Source organism: Hemitrygon akajei, chromosome 11 (assembly GCF_048418815.1).
Source record: "Hemitrygon akajei chromosome 11, sHemAka1.3, whole genome shotgun sequence".
Lineage (NCBI taxonomy): Eukaryota > Metazoa > Chordata > Chondrichthyes > Myliobatiformes > Dasyatidae > Hemitrygon > Hemitrygon akajei.
Window position 1 is genome coordinate 80725390 of NC_133134.1, and position 24598 is coordinate 80749987.

The 24598-nt window shown below is 41.3% G+C and overlaps 1 protein-coding gene across 4 annotated transcripts in view; it reads right to left on the reverse strand.

Annotated features, from left to right (window-relative positions):
* Nucleotides 1-24598, reverse strand: part of ash1l (ash1 (absent, small, or homeotic)-like (Drosophila)) — a 372059-nt gene that overhangs the window by 176218 nt on the left and 171243 nt on the right. The gene's annotated exons all lie outside the window — the stretch shown is intronic.

Genomic DNA, 24598 nt, shown 5'->3' on the forward strand with positions numbered 1-24598 from the left:
CTGGATAGTATTTAAATGATTAAAGAAGTAAGAGCGATGAGGAGTTGAGGCCAGTACAGATCTGCCATGATCATACGGAATGGCAGGACAGGCTTCCAGGTCATGGCGGCCCTCTCTTACTGCTACTTCCTTGTGTTCTTATGTTCAGTGCCATCTCCCACATACAGGTTTCATGGTCCAACCACCTCTGCAGGCTAACAATTCAGTGCAGTACTGAGGGAGTACTGCATTTATAAGACCATAAGACATAGGAGCAGAAATAGGCCATTTGGTCTATCAAGGCTGCTCTGCCATTTAATCATTGCTGATTTATTATCCATCTCAACCTCATTCTCCTTCCTTCACCCCAAAACTTTTGACAATCTCCAACGACATGGGCTCCACTGCTGTCTGTGCCAATGAATTCCATAGATTCACCTTTCTCTGGCTAGAGGTTCCTCCTCAGCTCTGTTCTAAAGGGTGTCCTTCTAATCTGAAGCTGTACTCACTGGTCCTAACCCCACTACTATAGGAAACATACCTCCCACATTCACTCTTCTTATATATCTGATGGTTCAAAGAGAAGGCCCCTTGCACAGAGAGGGCAGGGAATCAATGCTTTCCCCCATCATCTCTGCTATTTGTGGGATATAGACTTTGCTACATGAGAATTACTGCACTTCAAAACGCTGTATGAGCCAAATTTCAAAGGTTGCACTAATCTTAAAAAAAAGTCAAAAGAAATTCAGACGCTGGAAATCTTAAAAACAGAGAAAGCTGGAAACATTCATCAGGCCAGGCAGCATCAGTGAAAAAGTGAAACAGAAATGCTTCCAGCTTTGATGAAGTGCTTTCAAACTGAAATGTTAACTGTTTTCCAGTTCACAGATGTTGCCAGACCTGCAAGGTGTTTTAAATATTTCCTGCTACAATAACTCTTAAAATTTCTTAATAATTTCCTGACTCCAAGTGAGTTTCAGAGGAAGACACATCCCAGACCACAGCTTTCACTCTCACTTCACTATATAATTGACCCTCATTCAAGTGGCAACTCATCACTTTTACAGGCAGAACTCATAATCTGCTGCTTTTGCTGGTCTACTCATTAATAAATATCATTGAAAGATTTCCAATTATTTCCATTTACATTTGGATTAAGGTTAGCTTAATTTGTCAAAGGCACATCAAAATATTTCACAGCAACTTACTAACCCTAGCTATATCTCTTTTTAGGAGGAAACTGGAGCACCCGGAGGAAACCGGAGCACCTGGAGGAAACCCATGCAGTCACATGGAGAACATACAAACTCCTTTCAGACAGTGGAGTAGTGGGAAACAAACCCTGATATTACAGCTGTAAAGCGTTGGGCTAATCGCCACTACAGGATGGAACGAGTGCGCGCGCGCACACACACACACAGTAAATTGGGGTAGCTGCTTACTTGGGATAACTCTTACAGAACAAAATAGCCTGGATTCCCTTCATTTATTTGGGACACAATGGCTCTTAATTGGGACAGAAGAGTTTCTAACTAACGTCAGTTGCGTGAACTTGTGTGGCCGTGAGACACTACACTGTGCTTAGAGTGATGTTTTTAAATAGCACCAGTTCTGTGAGTTTATGTTCAAATAGCAGTGATTTTTGTCACTGAAAGTTGGCAGGAAGTAAGCAGTAAAACAATCCAGAACAGTTTTGCTCACTCCAGTTTCAAGCATTCAGACTTGGACATGTCAGAAATGGCTGACAGTGAAAATGAAACGATTTCACTACTTCAACAACTTAGGCACTATGAAGAATTAGAAGATTTTGACAATCATTTCGATTGTTACATTGAAAATGAAGATTTGGAGGATGCCTTCGTCAAAAGCATTGCATAAAGGTACTCCATTATCTGCACCAGGTATCTGTGTTAATTTTGTTCATTTACAGTCAATCAAAAGAACACAGCAACATTTACAAGATGATTTCCTATGTTAACAAATATTAAGAACCAATTCACTTTTAATGCTGTAAAGATATTGGTTGCGTTCTACTTTGCTCTGTATTTCATTTAAATACATAATTGTTACTCAATTAAACATAGTTTGTCTTTTTTATACCTTTCTAACCATCTCCATAAAACTTTGGTTAATCGAGGCAGCTACTTAACAGTACTGGTCCCAATTAACTGGAATCACAATCATCGTATACCTAAATATAAACTTTAGACACACACACACACACAGATGTAGGAGGAACTCAGCAGGAAGGGGAACACCTACGGAGGGAAATTAACAGTCGATGTTTGAGTCCCTTGATCTGGACTCAGATATCATCTGACCCGCTGAGAAACTTCAGCATCTTGTGTGTTGCTTTGGATTCAGTAGCTGCAGACTGTGCCTCACCCTGTCACCCTCTTTCATTCTTCAAGAGCAATTATTAATCTGTCAACCAAGTGGCCTCTGGAACTGGGACTTGAGATGCAATCAGGAGCAGAAATTATAGCCAACCTGGACTTCGTCTTATTTTGCTTTTCTGTGGCTTCCGTTAGGGCCACAAGTCGAAAGTGAAAGAAGTTGTATCACCCTACAATTTAATTAGAAGCGCAAAAGCTGATTCATGCCCAATTCTTGTTGTTTCCTGCTCAAGGGACTGCAGTCAAGTCTACATACTACATGCCATAGTCCTGAGGAGACACCAGACTGCTTAGAGGAAGAGATATTTTAAGAGAAGTGAGCAGGGACAGTTGGCACTTCTTGTGTGCCACAGATCCCAAGGAGACATTGAATTGCACATATTTAGACACTTGGCAAGGACCAATAAAAAGCTATGTTGAAGTGGAGCTGCCACTAGGTGAGTGGGCCAGTGTTGGAACAAGGAAGTTAAGGCTTTGGCTTATGAAGGCTTCAGTGAAGGGAGGCATAGGCAGTAGTAGATTTTTTTTCATTATTCTTTCTTATTGCACATTTCGAGCAGTGGGGATGCCAGACAGGATACTGGAATGCTCCTCTTGTGGGACGTAGGAACACAGGGAGACTGCCAGTGTCCTGACGACTATACCTGCAAGAAATGCATCCAACTGCAGCTTCTAACAGACCATGTTAAGGAGTTAGAGCTGGAACTGAATGAAGTTCAGCCACTTAGGAGGGTGGGGGGGGGGGGGGGGTTGATAGACAGGACACAGGAGGAAGTTGTTACACTCAAGCTGCAGGACAGGGAAAGGGGATAGGCAGCCAGTGCAGAACACCCCTGTGGTTGTTCCCCTTAACAGCTTTGGTACACAGAAGTCCCAACTGGAGACAGTATGATAGATCTTCTATTAGGGAATGAGACTGGGCAGGTGACAGAAGTTTGTGTACCACAGTGCCATGAGTTTCAAAGTAAATATGCAAAAAGATATGCCTGCTGTGCTGGTTGAGATTCTAAATTGGAGAAAGGCCGATTTTGATGTTATCAGAAATGATCTTGGAAGTGTGGACTGGGGCAGGTTGTTTTCTGGCAAATGTGTACTTGATAAGTGTGAAGACTTCAAAAGTGAAATTTTGGGAGTACACAGTTTGTATGTTCCTGTCAGAAAAAAAGGCAAGGCTAACAGGTTTAGGGAAACTTGGTTTTCAGGAGATTGAGGCCTTGGTTAAGAAAAAGGAGGAGGTGCATAGCAGGTATAGGCAGGCAGGAATAAATGAGATACTTGAGGAATATAGGAAATGCAAGAGAACACTTAAGATGAAAATCTGAGGATCTCAAAGAAGACACGAGGTTGCTCTAGCAGACAAGGTGGAGAAGAATCCCAAGGACTTCTACAGAAGTATTTAGAGCTAAAGGTTAGCAAGTGACAAAACTGGTCCTCTGGAAGATCTGAGTGATAATCTATGCGTGCAGCTGAAAGAAATGGGTGAGATCTTAAATGGATTTTTCACATCTATATTTACTCAGGAGATAGACACAGAGCCTATAGATGTGAGGCAATGTAGCAACAAGGTCATGGACCTTATACAGGGCTGGAGAAGGGAAAGTCTAATAGGAAAGGACAGAAGGCCATGGAAGAAAGAAAAGTGAAGAGGAGCACCAGAGGGAGGCAATGGTTCCAGCCCTGTATCTCTTTCACCAATTAACTTCCCAGCTCTTTACTTCACCCACCCCTCTTGGTTTCACCCATCATCTGTTGTTTCTTCATTTCCCCCCTCCCCTGCATCTTTTAAATCTACTCATATTTTTTCCTCCAGTCCTGCAGAAGGCTCTCCACCCCATACGTCAATTGCACTCGGTTCCAAAGACGCTGCCTGACCTGCTGAGTTTTCCAGCATTTTGTGTGTGTTGCTTGGATTTCCAGCATCTGTAGATTTTCTCTTGTTTGTGACTGTTATTTAATAACTCTGTGCTGTACATGATTCTTAATCTTTAATAGCAAATTTATAATCAAATGCTATTTAAAGTACTGTAAGTAAACTGCAGTACAGCAAATAAAATTCAGGGCATACACACAAAATGGTGGTGGAACTCAACAGGTCAGGCAGCACAAATGGAGTGTAATGAACAGTCAATGTTTCAGGCTGAGACAATTTATTAGGACTGGAAAGCAAGGGAGCAGAAGCCAGAAAAAGAAGGTGGGAAGAGGGAAAGGAGTACAAGATTGTGGGTAATAAGTGAGACCAAGTAAGGGGGAGGTGGTTGGGAAAGAGGAGGATGAAGTAAGAAGCTGGGAGGTGATAGATGGAAGAGGTAAAGTGCTGAAGGATAAAGAGTCTAATTAGGGAGGATAGTGGACCATGGAAAGATAGGGAAAGGTGGAGGGGAAGCAGGAGGTGGTGATGGGCAGGTGAGGAGAAGAGAAGGGTTGAGAGGGTAACCAGAATAAGAGAGGAGGGATGGAGAAAAATTAATGAAATTTAGAGAAATCTATGTACATGCCATCAGATTGGAGGCTACCCAGACAGAATATGAGATGTTGCTCCTCCAGCTTGAGTTTGGCCTTATTGTGATAATACAGGAGGCCATGAATAGATGTGTCAGAATGGAAATGGGAGGTTGAATTGAAATTGAGGAAACTCAGGGAGAATCTGCCTTTTTTTGTGGCGGACAGAGTAAACATGTGTGACAAAGTGGTCCCCCAATCTATTTGCATCTCACCAATGTAGATGAGGCTGCACCAGGAGCACCAGATCTAATGGATGAACCCTGACAAACTCACAAGTGAAGAATCACCTCACCTGGAAGGTCTTTTTAGGGCCCTGAATGGTGGTGAGGGAGGAGGTGAAGGGGCAGGTGTAGCAGTTGTTGTGCTTGTAGGATAAGAGTCAGAAGGGAAATCAGTGGAGAGGGATAAGTGGACAAGGGAGTCACATAGAGAGTGAGCTCTCTGAAAACCTGAGAGTAGGGTAGGAAAATATGTGCTGAATATGGAGGTTCATGGTGACGCTCTGCAACTTCCACCACCTTCAAGTAATTTCTCCTCCCCCCCTTCACTTTTATCACTCCTCATTCTGATTACCATCTCTTCTCCTCACTTGCCCATCACCTCATTTTGGTTCCCCTCCTCCTCCTTCTTGGTTAGTCCACTGTCCTCTCCCATCAGATTCCTTCTTCAACTCTTCACATCTTCCATCTTTTCCCTCTCAGATTCTTACTTCATCCTATCTCTCTTCCACATGCACGCATCTTCCCCCTCATCTTATTCAAAGTTCAAACTGAATTTTATTATCAAAGTACATATATGTCACCATATACAACCCTGAGATTCATTTTTCTGTGCGCATACTCAACAAATATATAGAATAGTAACTATAACAGGATCAATGAAAGGTTAACCAGAGTACAGAAGACAAAAAACTGTACAAATGCAAATATAAATAAATAGCAATAAATAAAGAGAACATGAGATGGAGTCCTTGAAGGTGAGTTCATTGGCTGTGGGAGTATTTCAATGATGGAGCAAGTGAGCTGAGTGTAGTTATATCCTTTAATTCAAGAGCTTGATGCTTGAGGGATAGTAATTGTTCTTGAACCCGGTGGTGTGAGCCCTGAGGCTCTTGTACCTTCTACCTGATGGAAGCTGCAAGAAGAGAGCATGACCTGGATAGTGGGGATCCCTGATGATGGATGTTGCTTTCCTAAGACAGTGTTTCATGTAGATGTGCTCAATGGTGGGGAGGGCTTCACTCGTAATGTGCTGGGTTGAATCTGCTTTTTGTAGGATTTTCCATTCAAAGGCATTGGTGTTTCCATACCAGGCTGTGATGCAGCCAGTTAGTATACTGTCCAGAACACATCTATAGAAATCTGTCAAAGTTTTAGAAGCCCTACTGTATCCCATTTTGCTTGATTTAACTTTATAAGAGGCGACAGCATTCGAGCCCTGTCACAGCTGTCGAGCATCCCTCGTTGATTCAAGTCCAGAATTTACACTTTGTGCATGAAATGGTTTTCCAGAGATCATACCTGCATCTCTAACTTTCTTGGTTTTCAGACTTGAACGCCTCTGATCTGGCCCTCAGTAGATTTTGGATCTCATGGTTCATCCAGGGCTACTGACTGGGGAAGCCTGAGAATGATTTAGTGGGGACACACTCGTCTACAGCTGTTTTAATGAAGTCCATTACAATGATGGTGTATTCATTTAGATCTCTTGTGCAGAAAGAGTTATGCAGTGATAATGCAGAAAGATTGAAGTTAATAACTCATCGGGGTGATTGGTAAGTTCGTGGCCTAAGGTAGAAGGAAATGAGTTATTATCTTCAAACTTTCTGCATAATCACTCAAAGAGTTGAACTGCATGTGCATGTAATGAGAGCTGAATAACTCATCTCCTTCTACCCTGCTGTGGACACTTTCTGGAGGCCCAAGATCCGTATGCTCCACGACAGCTGCACTAAGTGTGGAGGGGACTATGTTGAAAAATAAATGTGCTGGGTTTTCTAAAATTGACTCCCTCTACCTTAGGCCATGACCTTATCAATCACCCCTCGTACATCCATGGAAGTTGCAGTAAGGCAAGGATTAGATTGCTAGAACATTTGATGAACTAGGAGATTTGTAGTCTACTGAGGGTTAGATCTGTGGCATTCAAGACCAATGATCCAAAACAATACAAGTAGTCCAGGTATGACCTACAAGAAAGCTATTTTAAGGGCGAGAAAATAATTCTGATTGAGATTAGAGATAGAATAAGATATATGTCAGCTCTAGCAGGGTTTGCAGGCCATAATATCATGAATGGCTGTGATGCTTCACTCCCAGATGAGCTCAGTGCCTTTTATGCAAGTTTTGAAAGGGAAAATAAAGGTCCACCTGTGCAAACACCTACAGAATCTGGTGACCCTGTGATCTCTGTCTTGGAGGATGACGTCAGAACATCTTTCAAGTGGGTGAACTCTTGCAAGCCATCAGGCCCGGATGGTGTACCTATTAAGGCTCTGCAAACCTGTGCTGACCAACTGGCAGGAATATTCAAAGATATCTTCAACCTCTCACTGCTCCAATCAGAGGTTTTCATCTGCTTTAAAAGGATGACAGTCATATCAGTGCCCAAGAGAAACAGGGTGAGCTGCCTCAATGGCTATCGCCCAGTGGCACTTATATCTACTGTGATGAAGTGCTTTGAGAGGTTGGTCATGGCTAGAATCAGAATCAAGTTTATCATCACCAGCATGTGACATGAAACTTGTTAACTTAGGAACAATAGTTAAATGTAATACATAATCTAGCAGAGAAAAAAATAATAATAAATAAAATTTTATATTTTAAAAATAAAATTAAAAAAATAATAAACAAGTAAATCAATTACATATATTGAATAGATTAAAAATGTGTAAAAGCAGAAATACTGTATATTTTTAAAAAGAAAGGTAGTGTTCAAAGATTCAATGTCCATTTAGGAATTGGATGGCAGAGGGGAAGGAGCTGTTCCTGAATTCCTGAGTGTGTGCCTTCGGGTTTCTGCACCTCCTACCTGATGGTAACAGTGAGAAAGCACTTGCCCAAGGACCTGAACACCCGCAGTTAGCCTATCGCCAAAATAGGTTCTACAGTGGATACAATCTCCACTCAGCCTTGGATCACCTGAACAATACCTACCATCAGGCTGCTGTTTACTGACTACAGCTCAACATTCAACATAATCATAGCCTCAGTTCTAATCAACAACTCCAAAATCTGGGCCTCTGTACCTTCCTCTGCAACTAGATCCTTGACTTTCTCACCGGGAGACCACAGTATCTGCAGATCAGTAATAACATCTCCTCCTTCCTTACAATTAACACTGGTGCACCTCAAATGTGCTTAATCCACTGCTCTACTCTACACCCACGACTGTGTAGCTAGGCACTGTGAAACACCATATATAAATTTGCTGACAACACAACTATAGTTTGCAGAATTTCAGATGGTGATGAGGAGGTAGACAGGAGCGAGATAGATATGCTGATTCTGTGGTATCACAGCAACAACCTTGCACTCAATGTATGGAAGACCAAGGAACTGATTGTAGACTTCAGCAAGGGGCAGTTGAGAGAACACACACCACCAGTCCTCATCGAGGGATAAGAAGTGGAAAGGGTGAGCAGTTTCAAGTTCCTGGGTGTCAACATCTTTGAGCATCTATTCTGAGCCCAACATACTGACGCAATTATAAAGAAGGCACAACAGGGATAATATTTCATTAGGGGTTTGAGGAGAATTAGTACGTCACCAAAGACACTCGCAAGATGTACCAAGAACATTCTAGCTAGTTGCATCATTGCCTGGCATGGAGGGGCCACTGCACAGGATCAGAAAAAGTTGCAGAAAGTTGTTAACTCAGCTAGATCAATCATGGGCACTAGCCTCCCCAGCATCCAGGTCATCTTCAACAGGCGTTGCCTCAAAAATGCAGAATCAATTGTTAAGGACCACCATCACCCAGGACAGGCCTTCTTCTCATTGCTACCATCAAGGAAGTGGTACAGGAGCCTGAAGACACACACTCAACATTTCAGGACTGGTTTCTTCCCCTTCACCATAAGTTTTCAGAATGGACAATGAACCATGCACACTACCTCAATATTTTTCTTTCCTCTCCTTTTGCACTACTTATTTATTTTTCTTTTTATATATATAATTATATTTTATAGCTATTTTATTACGTATTGCAATGTACTGATGCAGCAAATCAACAAATTTCATGACACATGCCAGAGATATTAATCTTGATTCTGATTTTGGAGTGCAGATGGCCCAAGCAAGAAAGGTCTTTGAGGAGCACAGCTTCCCCTTTGCACAAGAGGATACCAGAGCCATTTCAAAACACAGACCAACTAAGAGAAATTATTTTACTAACTTTTTAGTATCAGTTATTAGTATGTGGTTTGTATTGACTTGTAACAGCTGTATTTTGAATGGTGATGATGTTGTAAGTAAGGAATTTAAATGTAGTTTACCAAATGCTCAATATCCATTACTGCTCGTCAATTCTGTATAAAAATGCATTTGGCATTTTGTTCTGAGGGGCCATGCTGTTCTCCTCGAGCACAAGGAAAGTAAAGTGTGACAAGGAATAAGTTTAAGTTTTCAGAGTCCAGTTAATTGGTGATGTTATGCCCGCAGCCCCCTCCTTTGTGAGAATCGCAAGAGCACTAGTGGGTTGGGTCAGTGGACCCAGGAAATGGGAGAGAGACGTGCCGGATGCCTCGTTCCCCGGCGATGCAAAATAACGCGACATTGGCCATTGTCTCTTGGGAGACACATTTGTGGATTGGGGACTAGGCTACGTGCAAGCCCTCGGGCAAAGTGGGCTGGTTGAGAGAGAGATTGCATCACCCCCAACCTGACTGACATCTACTACCCTGCGAGTCAAGATAAAAGAGGGGCTGTAGAGACGGCCCCTCAGACGCACCAGAAGAAACGCTAGCGATCCCGTAATAGCGGGAAGCCATTTGAAGGAAGCCACGTGCGTTCGGTTCCCTTGCTTGGGAACCGGTGGCAGGTACCACAGAAACGATTTTCTTGAACTAACAACAGGGAACCAACTCCCCCGACTCAACGGATTGGCCTCATCAAAAGACCCGGGCAAGTTTCTTTTCTCACAAATCTCTCTCTCTCCAACAAGTGAAAACCCAGCGGTCCCCAAAGGCTGAAGCCTGCAGGAACTGAGTGACTTTTATATTTCCATCGGACAATATATTATCCCCTAGACAAACGATAGAGTTATTTCTTATTGATGATTATTACTATACCCGCGCTTTTAGATTGAGTATTGACGACGTATATTATCTGAATGTTTGTATTAATCTTATTTTTGTGCCTCTTTATAAATAAAGACTTTTAAAAATAGTACCATCAGACTTCAACGGACCTCTCTATCTTTGCTGGTAAGTGACCCAGTTACGGGGTACGTAACAGTGACGACACAGTAAGGCATCAAAAGCAGATGAGAAAATAATTGAAGCAGCAATTAAAATGTCCTTCATGCTCCAAGGACTAAAGTACAAGGGGTATAAGTTTGGTATGTTACCAAAGTTTCCAGCAAATTTCTATAGATGCACTGTGCAGAGCATTGTGACTGGTTGCATCATTGTCTGGTATGGAGGCGCCAATGCACAGGATTCAGAAAAGCTCTAAACAGCTATAAACTCAGCCAGCTCTATCATGGGCACTAGCCTCCCCAACATCACAGACATCTTCAAAAGATGATGCCTCAAGAAGACGGCATTCATCATTAAGGACAGTCACCACCCAGAACGTGTTACCTCACAATTTTGCTCTCTTTCTGTACTACCTATATTTATATTTCTCATTGAAACTTACAGCATTTTTTATGCATTGCATTGTGCTGCTGTTGCAAAATAACAAATTTAATGGCATACGTCAGAGATAATAACCTGATTTGGATTCTGGTTATGCTGCAACATTGCAAAGCCTTTAGACCACACGTTTACCTTTGGGGGTGGATATAAAGTAATGCAGATTTACCAGAATGACACTTGGCAGGAACAATAATACAAGCATCCACAGGAATTTGGAGGATGAAGGAAAACTTTGACTGATTCTGAAGATATCAAGATGGGAACTGATGGACGTTTTGCTGATTTGGGAGTTCAAGAGGCCCAGTCCAAAAGTTATAGGCAGACATTCAGGGATGAGATTCGGAAACATTGAAGTTAATAGGCAAGTGGAACACTGCACCTCTTCCATTATGCTGTTTCAACTGATGACTTTAAAATTAAAGATTAATAGATTTCCTTAAGGGATAGGAGGCAATGAATTAAGGTGTACACTAGCTATCACTCCATTGAACGGTGCAACAAGAGATAGCCTCCTCCTTTTCCCAATGTCATATAAAATGCAGTAGTCGATCTCTTTCATTTCACTCTGTGGCTACTTTATTAGGTACACCTCCTTGTTAATGCAACTATCTAATTGGCCAATCATGTGGCAGCAACTCAATGCATAAAAGCATGCAAACCTGGTCAAAATGTTCAGTTGTTCAGACCAAACATCAGAATGGGAAGGAAATGTAATCTAAGTGACCTTAATCGTGGAATGACTGTTGGTGCCAAATGGGTGGTTTAAGTATCTCAGAAACTGCTGATCTCCAGGGATTTTCACATACAACAATCTCAAGAATTTACAGAGAATGGTGCGAAAAACAAAAAAAAATCCACTGAGCGGCAACCTGTGGGCAAAAACACCTTGTTAATGTGAAAGTTCAGAGGAAGATGGTTAGACTGGTTCAGGCTGACAGGAAGGCAACAATAACTCAAATAACCATGCAATACAACAGTGATGTGCAGAAGAACATCTCTGAATACACAACAATTCGAACTTTTAAGTGAATAGGCTAGAGCAGCAGAAGACCACAAACATATACCGAGTGGTCACTTTATTAGGTATAGCAAGTACCTAACAAAGTGGCCACTAGATGATAAATAAAACAGAGCTTTCAACCAACTTGCTCAGCTGTCAGATCCTGGAAGAAAATGAACATAAATCAAGTGGGAAAGGAAGGAAAAGTCTCATCAGTTTCTGTACTTGCCAGCAGATACTACAAATGTTGCTAAATAGGACAGACAGACTGCATTAATTTCTGGGCCTGAAACCTCCTATGTCAGTTAAACCACAGGCACACATGGTTTTAATAGAGCCTCACATCAAGCTCACAGAGAGGAATATACAGTACCGTATATCACAATTCAAGCAGAGCAGAGCCTGTGTGGCTCTCCTCTGCACCAGCTTTTGAACTTCACATTTTCACACTAGCTCTTCATCAAACTGGCCTGGATTACTTGACTGAATCGAAAACACCAAAGAAGTTCCCAGCATGTTTAATACTGGTGGCCATAACTCACTGATGCTAGAGTAAAAACAATTTTACACACATAAACGTTTGGAGAAGGGGAATTTCTGAACAGTGACTAAACAGCCACTGTACAGTAATACCTCATAAAACTGCAAACATTTTCAGAAATAAATGTTCCTTCTTTTAAGAAGCTGAACCAATAATGCCAGAAAAATTTTGATCAAAACTGCTTGAAAAATTGAAACATCTTAAAAAATTGACTTATCATAATGTGGGTATAGTATTTGTAACTTTGGAAAACAGTAGTACTGCAGTTTTTAATGAGAACCATGGCCCAATGAATGCTTCATAAAACTGACCGCAGAAAACACCAGCTTTTGTCAGGGCAGGGCAGGATTACAATATGGCTTCTAATGAATGAAACTGTTAATGTACAACAATGAACAAAAAGACCCACCTGTTTCACCAATGCAAGTTAATATTCAACTCAGTAAAAAGAAACACAAAAGATAGACTTTTAAAAGTTGAATTTGAGTAGTTATTTTTACACAAAGAAAACACTCAAATGACATGTAATATGGCTTGGATAAAAAGCAAGTTCCTTCAGATGAACTTTGGAATGGCCAAGACGACTGTTGGAAATGTTTGCTATAAGCTCCACTTCTTTGGTGTCACACCTTGGCACTTGCTGATACTGAACAAAGACCTGCATGGCAAACTTTGATAATCTACTACCTAATTCTATGCAGTAGTACTTTATGACCATCAGGTTCAAGAATTGGAAGATGGAAAATAAGAGCTTGATAAATGAACCACATGCCAAACCATTAGAATTTCCAAACAATGAGATACCAGATTATCAGAGTTTTATCATAGTTAAGGGTGATGACATGGAAATGCAGTTCATGAAGGTTTCTCATGATGTGACACAGCACCTGTTGTTGGGGTCACAAGAGACAGCTGATGCTGAAATCTGGAGTGACAAACAAAATACAGGAGGAAAATGGACAGTTAACTCTTAGGTTGAGACTTTTTTGCTGGCTAAGCTCCCCCAGCGTTTTATTCATAATTTTTACCCACCCGGCAAGAGGCACAGAAGCCTGAAGTCCCACACCACCAGGTTCGAGGACAGCTACTTCCCTTCAAACACTTGGTTCTTGAACCAACTGGCAAAGCCCTAATCACGATAGTTTAGACACAATATGACCACTATGCACTAAAATGGAATTTGTTATTTTTCCATTCTAATTCTGTTTGTTCTCGTAAAAACTGTGTAGTTTAGGTTAAATTTTCCTTTTTTAGTGAATAATGGTCATATCATGCTGCTGCAAGGTTTTCACTGCACCTGTGCCTACGTGTACATATGCAGATGACAAAAAAAATCAATGTTGTTGTGTCATTCCTGCCTGTGGCCATCAAACTTTACAACTCCTCCCTCAGAGTGTCAGACACTCTGGGCCAATAGGCTGGTCCTGGACTTATTTCCACTTGGTATAATTTACTTATTATTTAATTATTTCTGGTTTATTTTGCTATATTTCTACTCTATTCTTGGTCGGTGCAACTGTAACGAAACCCAATTTCCCTCGGGATGTCTGTCCCTGGGATACAATGGGTTAAATCAATGGCTAAATTCAGCTGTGCAAATCATGAATGTTGATCTGCTGTGGGCAAGTAATAATTTGCTAAAATGCACAATTTGCGAGGATTTCATAATGTACATGACTTTGGCTGTAATTACAGGAAGGTGAGAGCAAGCAAAATCACGGAACTAAGCCTTGGCCATTAATCTCTTATACATGAAAACAGTAACTGTCCATTATGCATCAAGTGTTGTGCCAAGTCCAAATGCTATGTTTCAGCACAGATACTGAAAGGATGATTTAAAACCCCATTTTTAGAAGGTTACTTTCTTTATGACAGAGAAAAGGTAGTAAATGCTGCTCAAATTTGTACATGACACATCAATAACCTTCCTTCAGTCCAGTAACACTATTTCAACCCTGTTTATTTGTGTGGCTTTAAATGAACTGCAGATGACATGAACAGCTGTTAGAGGAGGGGAATCTTGCCCTTGGTAGGATAATCAAGGTTTTAGTTATAGCTCCAATAGTAACCAATCTAGAACCAATATATTCAGATTACTTAAATGGGTTAATATTCTTGTCAGTTCAGGAACAGTGGGACAGATTTCTAATGAAAAGATGGGCTTTTTCAGTAATTGATGTTCCCAGAATAAACTGACTTCCGTCTTCCAAGTTAACAGGCAGACAAAGCAGAAAATGGAGGAAACTCAGTCATCTCTCAGTAACCACCAGACACCGGCAGTTGGAATACCATGGGTTGTGCCAACTTTTGTCAGTATCAGCTCGCCTAGCAACTACTCAAATAATGAAGACTTCAGAAGATTTAGATCAACTGAACCAACATAAAAGCTGTATCACTTCTTGATTGTTAGGTGTTTAGTGCCAAGTGTGGCTATATATGGCCACTATTGCTGAACAAACTGCAGTCTACCCCAATTATATTTATTTATTTAGAAATACAGCACGAAATAGGCCCTTTCGGCCTTTCAAGTCGCACCACCCAGCAACTACTGATTTAACCCTAGTCTAATAATAGAACAATTTACAAAGACCAATTAACCTACTAACCAGTATGTCTTTGGAGTGTGGGAAGAAACCGGAGGACCTGTAGAAAACCAACGCATTCCACAGGGAGAACGTACAAACTTCTTACAGAGGACCATAAGATAAAGGAACAGAATCAGGCCATTTGGCCCATTGAATCTGCTCCGCCATTTGATCATGGCTGATCCATTATTCCTCTCAGCCCAAATCTCCTGCCTTCTCCCTGTATCCCTTCATACCCTGACCAATCAAGAACCTATCAACCATATCATACATAAAGACTTGGCCTCCACAGCTGCCTGTGGCAACATATTCCACAGATTCATCACTCTCTAGCTAAATAAATTCCTCCTCATCTCCATTCCAAAAGGGCCTCATTATTCTGTCCTCTGGCCTTAGACTCTCCGACCTTAGGAAACATCCTCTGCATATCCACTCTATCAAGGACTTTCACCAATCAATACGTTTCACCCCTCATTCTTCTGAATTCTAATGAATACAGGCCTAGAGCCATCAAACGCTCTTCACATGACAAGCCATTCAATCCTGGAATCGTTTTTGTAAACCTCCTTTGAACCCTCTCCAGTTTCAGCACATCCTTTCAAAGATAAGTGACCCAAAACTGCTCACAATACACCCCAAGTGAGGCCTCACCAGTGCTTTATAAAGATTCAACATTACATCCTTACTTTTATATTCTAGTCCTCTTGGAATGAATGCTAACATTGCATTTGCCTTCCCCACCAGTTTCAACCTGCAAACTAACCTTTGACTCCCAAGTTCCTTTGTGCCTCAGATTTTTGAATTTTCCCTCCATTTAGAAAATAGTTAACCCTTTATTTCTACTTCCAAAGTGCATGACCATACACTTCCCAACACTGTATTCCATCTGCAGCAGCTTTGCCCATTCTCCTGATCTGTCTAAATCTTTCTGTAGTATCCCTAATTCCTCAAAACTACCCATCTCTCCACCTATCTTCATATCATCGCAAACTTTGCAACAATTCCATTATCCAAATCATTGACATATAGCGTAAAAAAAGTCCCAACACAGACCAGAAAAGGATCCTTTATTCTTGCTCTTTGCCTTCTACCAATCAGCCACCGCTTTATGCATGACTGTTTTAAGTTCTCTAATCAATTCCGGTTCATTGCAAAATACCTAAAACTAGAATATCTGATCCCCTAGTGGGGTCAAAAAACCTATCTCTGAGGTATTCTAAAAATTACCCCTCTTGGGATCCAGCACCAACCTAACTTTCCCACTCTACCTGCTTATTGAAATCTCCCCTGACTATTGTAACATTGCCCTTTTGGCATGCATTTTCTATCTCCCTAATATGTAGACTACATCCTTACTACCATTTGGGGGTCTGCATATAACTCCAGAAACTTTTCAATCCATCAGGATGTCAGGCTTGAACTCCAACACTCCAATATGTAACAGTGCCGCGCTAACCTCTATGCTACTGTGGCACTTCACTTTAGCCATTTCCAACACTCATCTCCAGGGCATCAGGACAGTAAAGATACCTTGTCACACTATTGTTTATTGACTACAGTTCTGCCTTTAATACCATTATTACAAGCTCCAGACACTGAGTGTTAATTCCTCTCTCTAAAACTGTATCCTTGTCTTTCTGACCAAGAAACTGCAATCAGTAAGGATAAACAGCAAATTGATTACTAGTGCCCCACAAGTTTGCACCCTCAGCTCCCTACTCTATTCCCTGTACACTCTCATCTGTGTTACCAGATTCTGCTCTAACTCCATTGAAAAGTTTGCAAATGATACCACTGCAGTGGGCTGTATCTCAAATAATGCTGAGTCAAGAGTACAGGAAGCAGATGGAGAGCTTAGAGACATGTTGTCATGACAATCATTCCTTCAATATTAACAAAAGAGCTGGTCGTTGACTTCAGAAAGGGAAACGTTGCACATGCTCCTGTCCACATCAATGGTGTTGAACTTGAGAGGGTTGAGAACTTTCTAGGGTTTCTAGGTGTAAAACATCACCATTAAATAGGTTATCCTGGCCCAACGATGATGTTCCCATGGACAAGAAAGCTCACCAACACCTCTAGTTCATCAGTAGAAAAATTCAGCACGTCCCTGTCAGCTTTACCAATTTTTATTGATGTACCATAGAAACAATTCTATCTAAATGCACAACGGCCTGGTATGGCAACTGCTCTGCACATGACCACAAGAAACTGCAGAGTTTCTAGTACAAAGCATGGCACATCACAGGAACCAGCCTCCTTTCTATGGACTCTGTCTACACTTCTCACTGCCCCAGTAAAGCGGCCGGCATAATCAAAAACCCACCCAATCAGTATATATTCTCTTCTTCCCTCTCCTAATGAAGATACAAAAAGCCTGAAAGCATGTCCCAGTATGCTCAAGGATGACTTCTATTCCACTATCAGTCTCTTGAATGGACCTCTTGCACAGTAAAAATAGACTCTTGGTCTCACAATCTACCTAGTTACGATCTTGCACTTTATCGTTTCCCTGCTCTGTAATTTTTCCAGTAGCTTTTAGCCTTTATTCTGCATTGTTATCATTTAACTGTGTAACAATCTGACCTGTAGGCAAGACAAGCTTTTCACTGTATCCGATACATGTGACAATAATAAACCAATGCCAATACCATCATAATTAGCAAATCAATTAAGGGCTTTGCTCATTTTGGGTCCCATAAACTCAAAAGGCTTTCACAGAACACTGTGATTTACTACAGCTGGTACCAAAAACGCGGTGTGGTTTTTACATCTGGCCTAGTTAAGCAGAAGGACATTTTTTTTCCTTTTAAAACAAAGACTGAACCCATTATCTAAATGTGCTTTATCCCACACTTGAGAGCATGAGCAGCGTTTACCATCCAACAGACAAAATCCAAACATCTGATTTCCATTCTCAAATTAGGCAGCAACTACTTCCTATTACTTCTACCCCAATCAAAACGAAGTTTATGAAATTATGAGGCATAAATACACAGCTGGTATCTTTTATCCCAGGGTTAAAATGCCCAATACTAAAAGGCATGAATTTAAGGTGAGATGGGGAATTTTCAAAGGAGATGTGTGGGGTAAGTTGTTCTTTTTTATATATACAGAGAGTGGAGGGTGCCTGGAATGTGCTGCCAGGGGTGGTGGTGGAAACAGATATGATAATGGTGCTCAAGATGCTTTTAGACAAGCACACGAATGTGCAGGGAATGCAAGGATATACATCATGTACAAGTGGAAGTGATTAGCTTAATTTGGCATCATGCTCAGCACAGACATTGTGGGTGCCTGGAATGCGCTGCCACAAGTGCTGGTGGAGGCAGACACCATAAAGACATTTAAAAGGCTCTTAGATAGGCACGTGAATGTGCAGAGAGTGAGGGGTGGGCGATCACAGACTACATGCAGACAAAAGAGATTAATGTAATTAGGCATCATCATCAGAATTTGTTTAGCACAATACTGTGGGTCAAAGGGCCTGTTCCTGTGCTAGGTTTTGGATGGGGTAGACACCACAATGCTGAAGAATAATAGATCAGAGAAACCAGTTTATGATTGGGAACTACAAGGAAATACATTTAAGTTTGCAAATGCAATTTTACATTTTTTAAGATTAATCTTTAAAAATGGTAATATTACATTTACAAAATGACATGTATTGAATTTGCACTTAAAATTAAGAACAGACAAAATGTAATCAGTTTATGAAAATTAAAACACTGGAGCTGGAAATCCAGTGAAAAAACAGAAAATGGTGGAAACACTCAATTGGTCAGCCAGCTTTGCAGAAAGAAAAAAAAGCAAATGGTTTTAACACAAGAGATTTTGCAGATGCTGGAATTCCAGAGCAACATGCAAAAATTACTGGAGGAATTCAGCAAATCAGGCAGCATCTATGGAAATGAAAACAGTCTACATTTTGGACCTGAAACCATTCATCAGGACTAGAAAGGAAAACTCATGACTAAAAAGGTGGGGGAAGGGGAAGAACTACAAGCTTGAAGGTGATAGGTGAAATCAGTTGGGTAGGCAAAGGGGGAATGAAGTGAGAAAGCTGGGAGGTGATAGTTAGGAAAGGTGAAGGGCTGAAGAAGCAATCTGATAGGAGATTGCAAATAAATTATGTGAGAAAGGGTTTAATGTTAAAAATTACAATTAATAAATAACTTTAAACATTAAGTGTGTTTTTCCCCACAGATACTGTCTGATTAACTGAGTATTTCCAACATTTCCTTTCTTTTTGGTTTCAGTATTGAATAATTCACTGTCTACCTACAACATGTGTGCGAGATTATTTCTTAAACAAGAACGTTAATAAAATGGGAATTCCTCACAGTGCATGAATTTTCCTCAAAAGCAACTTGCTTTTAGAATAGTTTTCCATTTATGTAAATATTAGCCCCCAACACAAATAAGAACCTACATGTAAATTAAAATAAAGCAACCTCAAATCAAATGCATCTGCGAATGGTGAGCTTTACTGCTTTCAGCAGCCAGATATTGAAGTGAGACACTTTTACAGCCAGTAGAAGAGTATGAATGGATTTCACGGTATTGGATAGGAACTGGAGAGGGGAAAACAATGAACAGAAGAATATTACCCTGATGACTAAGCATCCCAGAATAAAGAAGGCTACAGATGGAAAACGTAGCCTCACCTCTCCTTTGCCAGTCACTACACTGGACCATCACGTCAAACTGTCATATGTGCTGCTCTTGTTATTTATGTTGACCACAATGACTTAGCTGTGGTTCTGTCCAGTTCTAATCATTTACCACAAGCTGTCACAGCATGGTACTAATTATCAGGACATATGGACAACATTTAGAACATAGAACAGTACAGTGCAGTACAGGCCCTTTGGCCCACAATGTTGTGCTGACCTTTTAACCTACTCTAAGATCAATCTAACCCTTCACTCCTACAAAGACCAAACACAAGGAAATCTGCAGATGCTGGAAATTCAAACAACACACACAAAATGCTGGTGGAACACAGCAGGCCAGGCAGCATCTATAAGGAGAAGCACTGTCGATGTTTCGGGCCGAGACCCTTCGTCAGGACTAACTAAAAGGAGAGATTTTTCATCCCACCCCCTCTGGTCTTCTCCTATCATTTCGCATTTCCCCCTCCCCCCACCACTTTCAAATCTCTTAGTATCTCTCCTTTCAGTTAGTCCTGACGAAGGGTCTCGGCCCGAAACATCGACAGTGCTTCTCCTTATAGATGCTGCCTGGCCTGCTGTGTTCCACCAGCATTTTGTGTGTGTAGTTACTCCCACAAAGACGTTCATTTTGTTTTATCATCCACGTACCTATCTAAGAGCATCTTAAATGCCCCAAATGTATCTGCCTCTACCACTATCCCTGGCAGCACATTTCACATACCCATCACTCTCTGTGTAAAAACAACCGACCTCTGACATCCCCCTTAAATTTTCCTGAAATCACCTTAATATTATGCCTCTTCGTATTAGCCATTTCTGCCCTGGGAAAAGGTCTCTGACTGTCCACTGGATCTATGCCTCATATCATTTTGTACACGTCTATCAAGTCCCCCTTCATCCTCCTTTGTTCTAAAGAGAAAAGCTAGCTTTGTCAATCTATCTTCATAAGACATGCTCTCTGATCCTAAGAGCATCCTGATAAATCTCTGTCCCCTCTTTAAAGCTTCTACATCCTTCCTATAATGAGGAGATCAGACTGATCACAATAATATTCCAAGTGTGGTCTAACCAGGGTTTTATAGAGCCGCAATAAATAATGAATAATATCATAACTTCATGAATAATCATACCTCAGCCATGACTCTTCAAGATTAGGATAGGCAACATACACAGTTGCTTAAAGAACACAAGGAAAGAATCAGACTGAATTGTTTGCTGTACTTTACAGCAGGCTTGATTGTTCCCTTTCCTGTTATTTTTTAACCTCTTTCTCAGAATCTCATTTCACACATCTTTCCTGAGGCAATGGATTAGAGCCAAGATCTCTGCTCTGATCTGCAAACAACTGTTAGAAGGATCAGCAGCAGCTGGGGGTACCAAGTGTTACAGCTCCTTCCCTGTGCGGTCACACTTAGAATTTTAGGCACCAGCATCCAGACAGAGGAGAAAAGTACTGGAAACAGATAGCAGGTCAGACTGCAAACGTAGGATTAAAAAGGGATTGGGGAAGGTAGGGGTATGCCAAATACATCAATTTTGGGTATACAGTCAACAGGTTGATTAGAATTTTAAAGTAACACACAGGAAAGATTCCATAAAGCCATTTTCAGATAGAACATTTTTTTCCCCAAATGAAGGAAGGGGAAATGAGTTGACAATTTAGCTTCTGTTCTTGAGCAGAGTGACTGGTGGGTAATTACAAACAGCTCACCTATGAAATAGGCAAAAGGCTTCATTTGCACTGCTCTGCTGAAAGGAAACAAGCCTTACTCTTTTCATATAATGTAGCCTCTCACCCGAAGTAACTTAAGAAAATTTGCACACTGTTCACTGCAATTTGACCTGCTCAGCTAAAGCCACAAAGAACTGAACAATGGAGACACAAGAATCTACAAATGTTGAAACCTGGACCCAAAAAACTAAGCCACTGGAGGAACTTAGTGGGTTAGGCAGCATCTAAGGAGGAAAGTGAAGAGCCAACATTTCGAATTGAAACCCTTCACCTGGACTGAAAGAGCAAGGTGAGGGGGAGATTGGATGCAGGTGAAAAGGGGTTGATTGAGAGGGTAGGGGAGGGAAGGTGACTGGAAGATGAAGAGTGCAACCAAGGGAGGGATGGTGGCCAGGATAGGAAAACCACTAAGTGGAATAAGTATTGGCAGATAGAATAGGTAGGAGAGGGGAAGGAAGCTGGGGAAAGGCTACTGGATGGTCAAAGTTCAAAGTAAATTTATTATCAAAGAACAAATATGCCACCGTATACAAACCTGAGATTAATATTCTTGCGGGCATTCTCAGTAAGTGAAAGGAAACCAAGAAAAAACCTAAAACAGTAATATATAAATAAGCAATAAATAGAGAGCATGCGATGAAAAGTCCTTGAAAGTGAGTCCACTGGTTGTGGGAACAGTTCAGGGATGGTGTGCCTGCCTGTCTCTGTGCCTGTGCATGTGCAGTCCTATAGAGATATTGCTTGACCTAATGAACTCAGTTATTTGGATCAATAACTGAACAAATCCAACAGGGACATATTGCAACAACAAGCATTTATGCTCGGTATGTGGAATAGTGAGAATGTAGTTTATTATAACAGCATGGCAAGACTTAGATGGGCCAAAGGACTTGCTTCTGTGGTGGAGTGCTAGAAGGCATTACCACATTAAACAGTTGAAGCAAATAAAGTGCATTTAGAGGAAACTGGATAAGCACAGTGTACAAAGGAATAGAAGGACGGATAATGAGCTGAAACAAGTGTGGAAGGAGGTGTGTATAGACCAAAACACTAACAATGTGGAAAGGCCTATAAATTTGCCACAACTCAAACTGTTGCTCTGACCTATGAAATAGGATAATAATCCAGTTTTCTAACAGCTTTGATTTGATCGATGAATTATACAGTTGCATTGCTCAGCTGCTTATATTTCCACTTAGAATTAGCAGTGCCATGGGCACACCATCTGCAGCCCTATCGAGGGAAGCCAATTACTGCATAAAGACTTGTGGTGCCAAAAAGACACAAATTCACAGAAAAGAAAAATAGATTAATTTAGGATTCATTTAGAATTCAAATAGATGGGAATAACAGTATTCTATGATCATAATTCTATGGAGAGGAATAAACAGTCAACATTTCAGGGTAAGACCCTTCTTCTGGGTCCTGATTAAGAGCCCTGACCCAAAGACATCGATTGTTCATTCCTCTCCATAGATACTGTCTGACCTGCTAAGTTCCTTCAGGCCAAGTCATTAGGTATATTTAAAGCAGAGGCTTATCGGTTCTTGATTAGTTAGGGTCTCAAAGGTTACAGGGACAGGGCAGGAGAATGGGTTGAGGAGGATAATAAATCAGCCATGATAGAATGGTGGACAGACGATGTGCTGAATAGCCCATTTCTGCTCTAGTCTTATGGGCATGCAACAAGAAGCATGGGTGCTTTGCAAACCATTTGTCTAAGCTATGCTTGGTTTAACCACTGTAGAGGTTAACATAGACTGTCTCCATGGTGGACTCAAGTGTTGAAAGCTTCCTATGCAGCATTTAACATGGATTCACTTCATGCAACAGATGGCACCACAATCATATATCCTTCCTTGACAGTGGAAAGGCTAATGTTTCATTTCTCCAATATATACAAATGACTTACACCACTTAGTAGATCAGATACAACAAACACACCATCTTCATGTTTGGCAGGTTGAGTCATAGAGCTTTATAGCGCAAAAACAGGCCCTTTGACCCATCCAGTCTGTGTTGAACCATTAACCTGCCTAGACCCATCAACCTGCACCTGGATCGTAGCCTTCCTTACCTCTCCTATCCATGTACCTACCCAAATTATCTTAAATGTCGAAATCAAATCCACATCCACACATGCACTGGCAGCTCATTTCATACTCCCATCACACTCTGAGTGAAGAACTTCCCCTGCAACATTTCACATTTCAACCTTAATCCAAGACCTCTAGTTGGACTCTCACCCAACCTCAGTGGAAAGACTGCTTACATTTATCCTACCTATACCCCTCATAATTTTGCATTCCTCTATCAAATCTCCCCTCAATCTTCTATGTTCCAAGGAATAAAGACCCAAACTATAACTTAAGTTCTCAAGTCCCAGGAACATCTTTGTAAAGTTTTTCTGTACTATTTCAATCCAGTTTCCCCGTAGGTAAATGACCAAAACTGGACATAATACTCCAAATGAGGCCTCACCAACATGTTATACTATTTTAGCATAACATCCCAACTACTGTACTCAAAACATTGATTTATGAAGACCAGAATATTGAGTTGCCAGCTCTGCCCCTCCTACAACCAAGTCTCACTAACAGCTACAATAGCATGATTGCACACGCTGGTCTGTGCCCTAAGCTCATCCGACTTTCCTAAAATACTCGTTGTATTAAAAGATATGCAGCTCAGAACATTAGTCCCATCATGCTCCACCTTTGTATTCCTGACTTGGTATGTATGCTTAACAACATATCTTCACAACCTCTCCATTATTTGCACTGATACTCTGGTTCCCAACCCCCTGCAACACTAGTTCCCCCGTGCAGATCTAGAAAACCTTCCCGCCAGGATATTAGTTTCCACTCCAGGTGCAAGCCATCTTTTCTGTACAGGTCCACCTTCCCTACAAGAGACCCCAATGATCCAAAATTCTAAAGCCTTCCGTCATGCACCAACTCCTTAGGCACATGTTAAACTGTATCTTCCAGCCTCATTAGCACGTGTCACAGGTAGCAATCCCGAGATCACAACTCTGGAGGTCCTGTCCTTTAACTTAGAACCTAACTCTCTGAACTCACTTTACAGGACCTCATCATCTTTTCTTCCCATGTCATTGGTCATCACCCGGGGGGGGGGGGGGGGGGGCAGGCAACAAACCATCTGGAATCTCGTTCTCATGCACAGAACCTTTCTGCTCCCCTAACCAATCTCTTATCACCTCTTTTCCTCCTTCTGTTCTGAGCCACAGAGCCAGACACCTGACCACTGTGCCTTGCCTCTGCTTAGTCATCTACACACCCTCCCCCAATTATTCAAAGATATTGC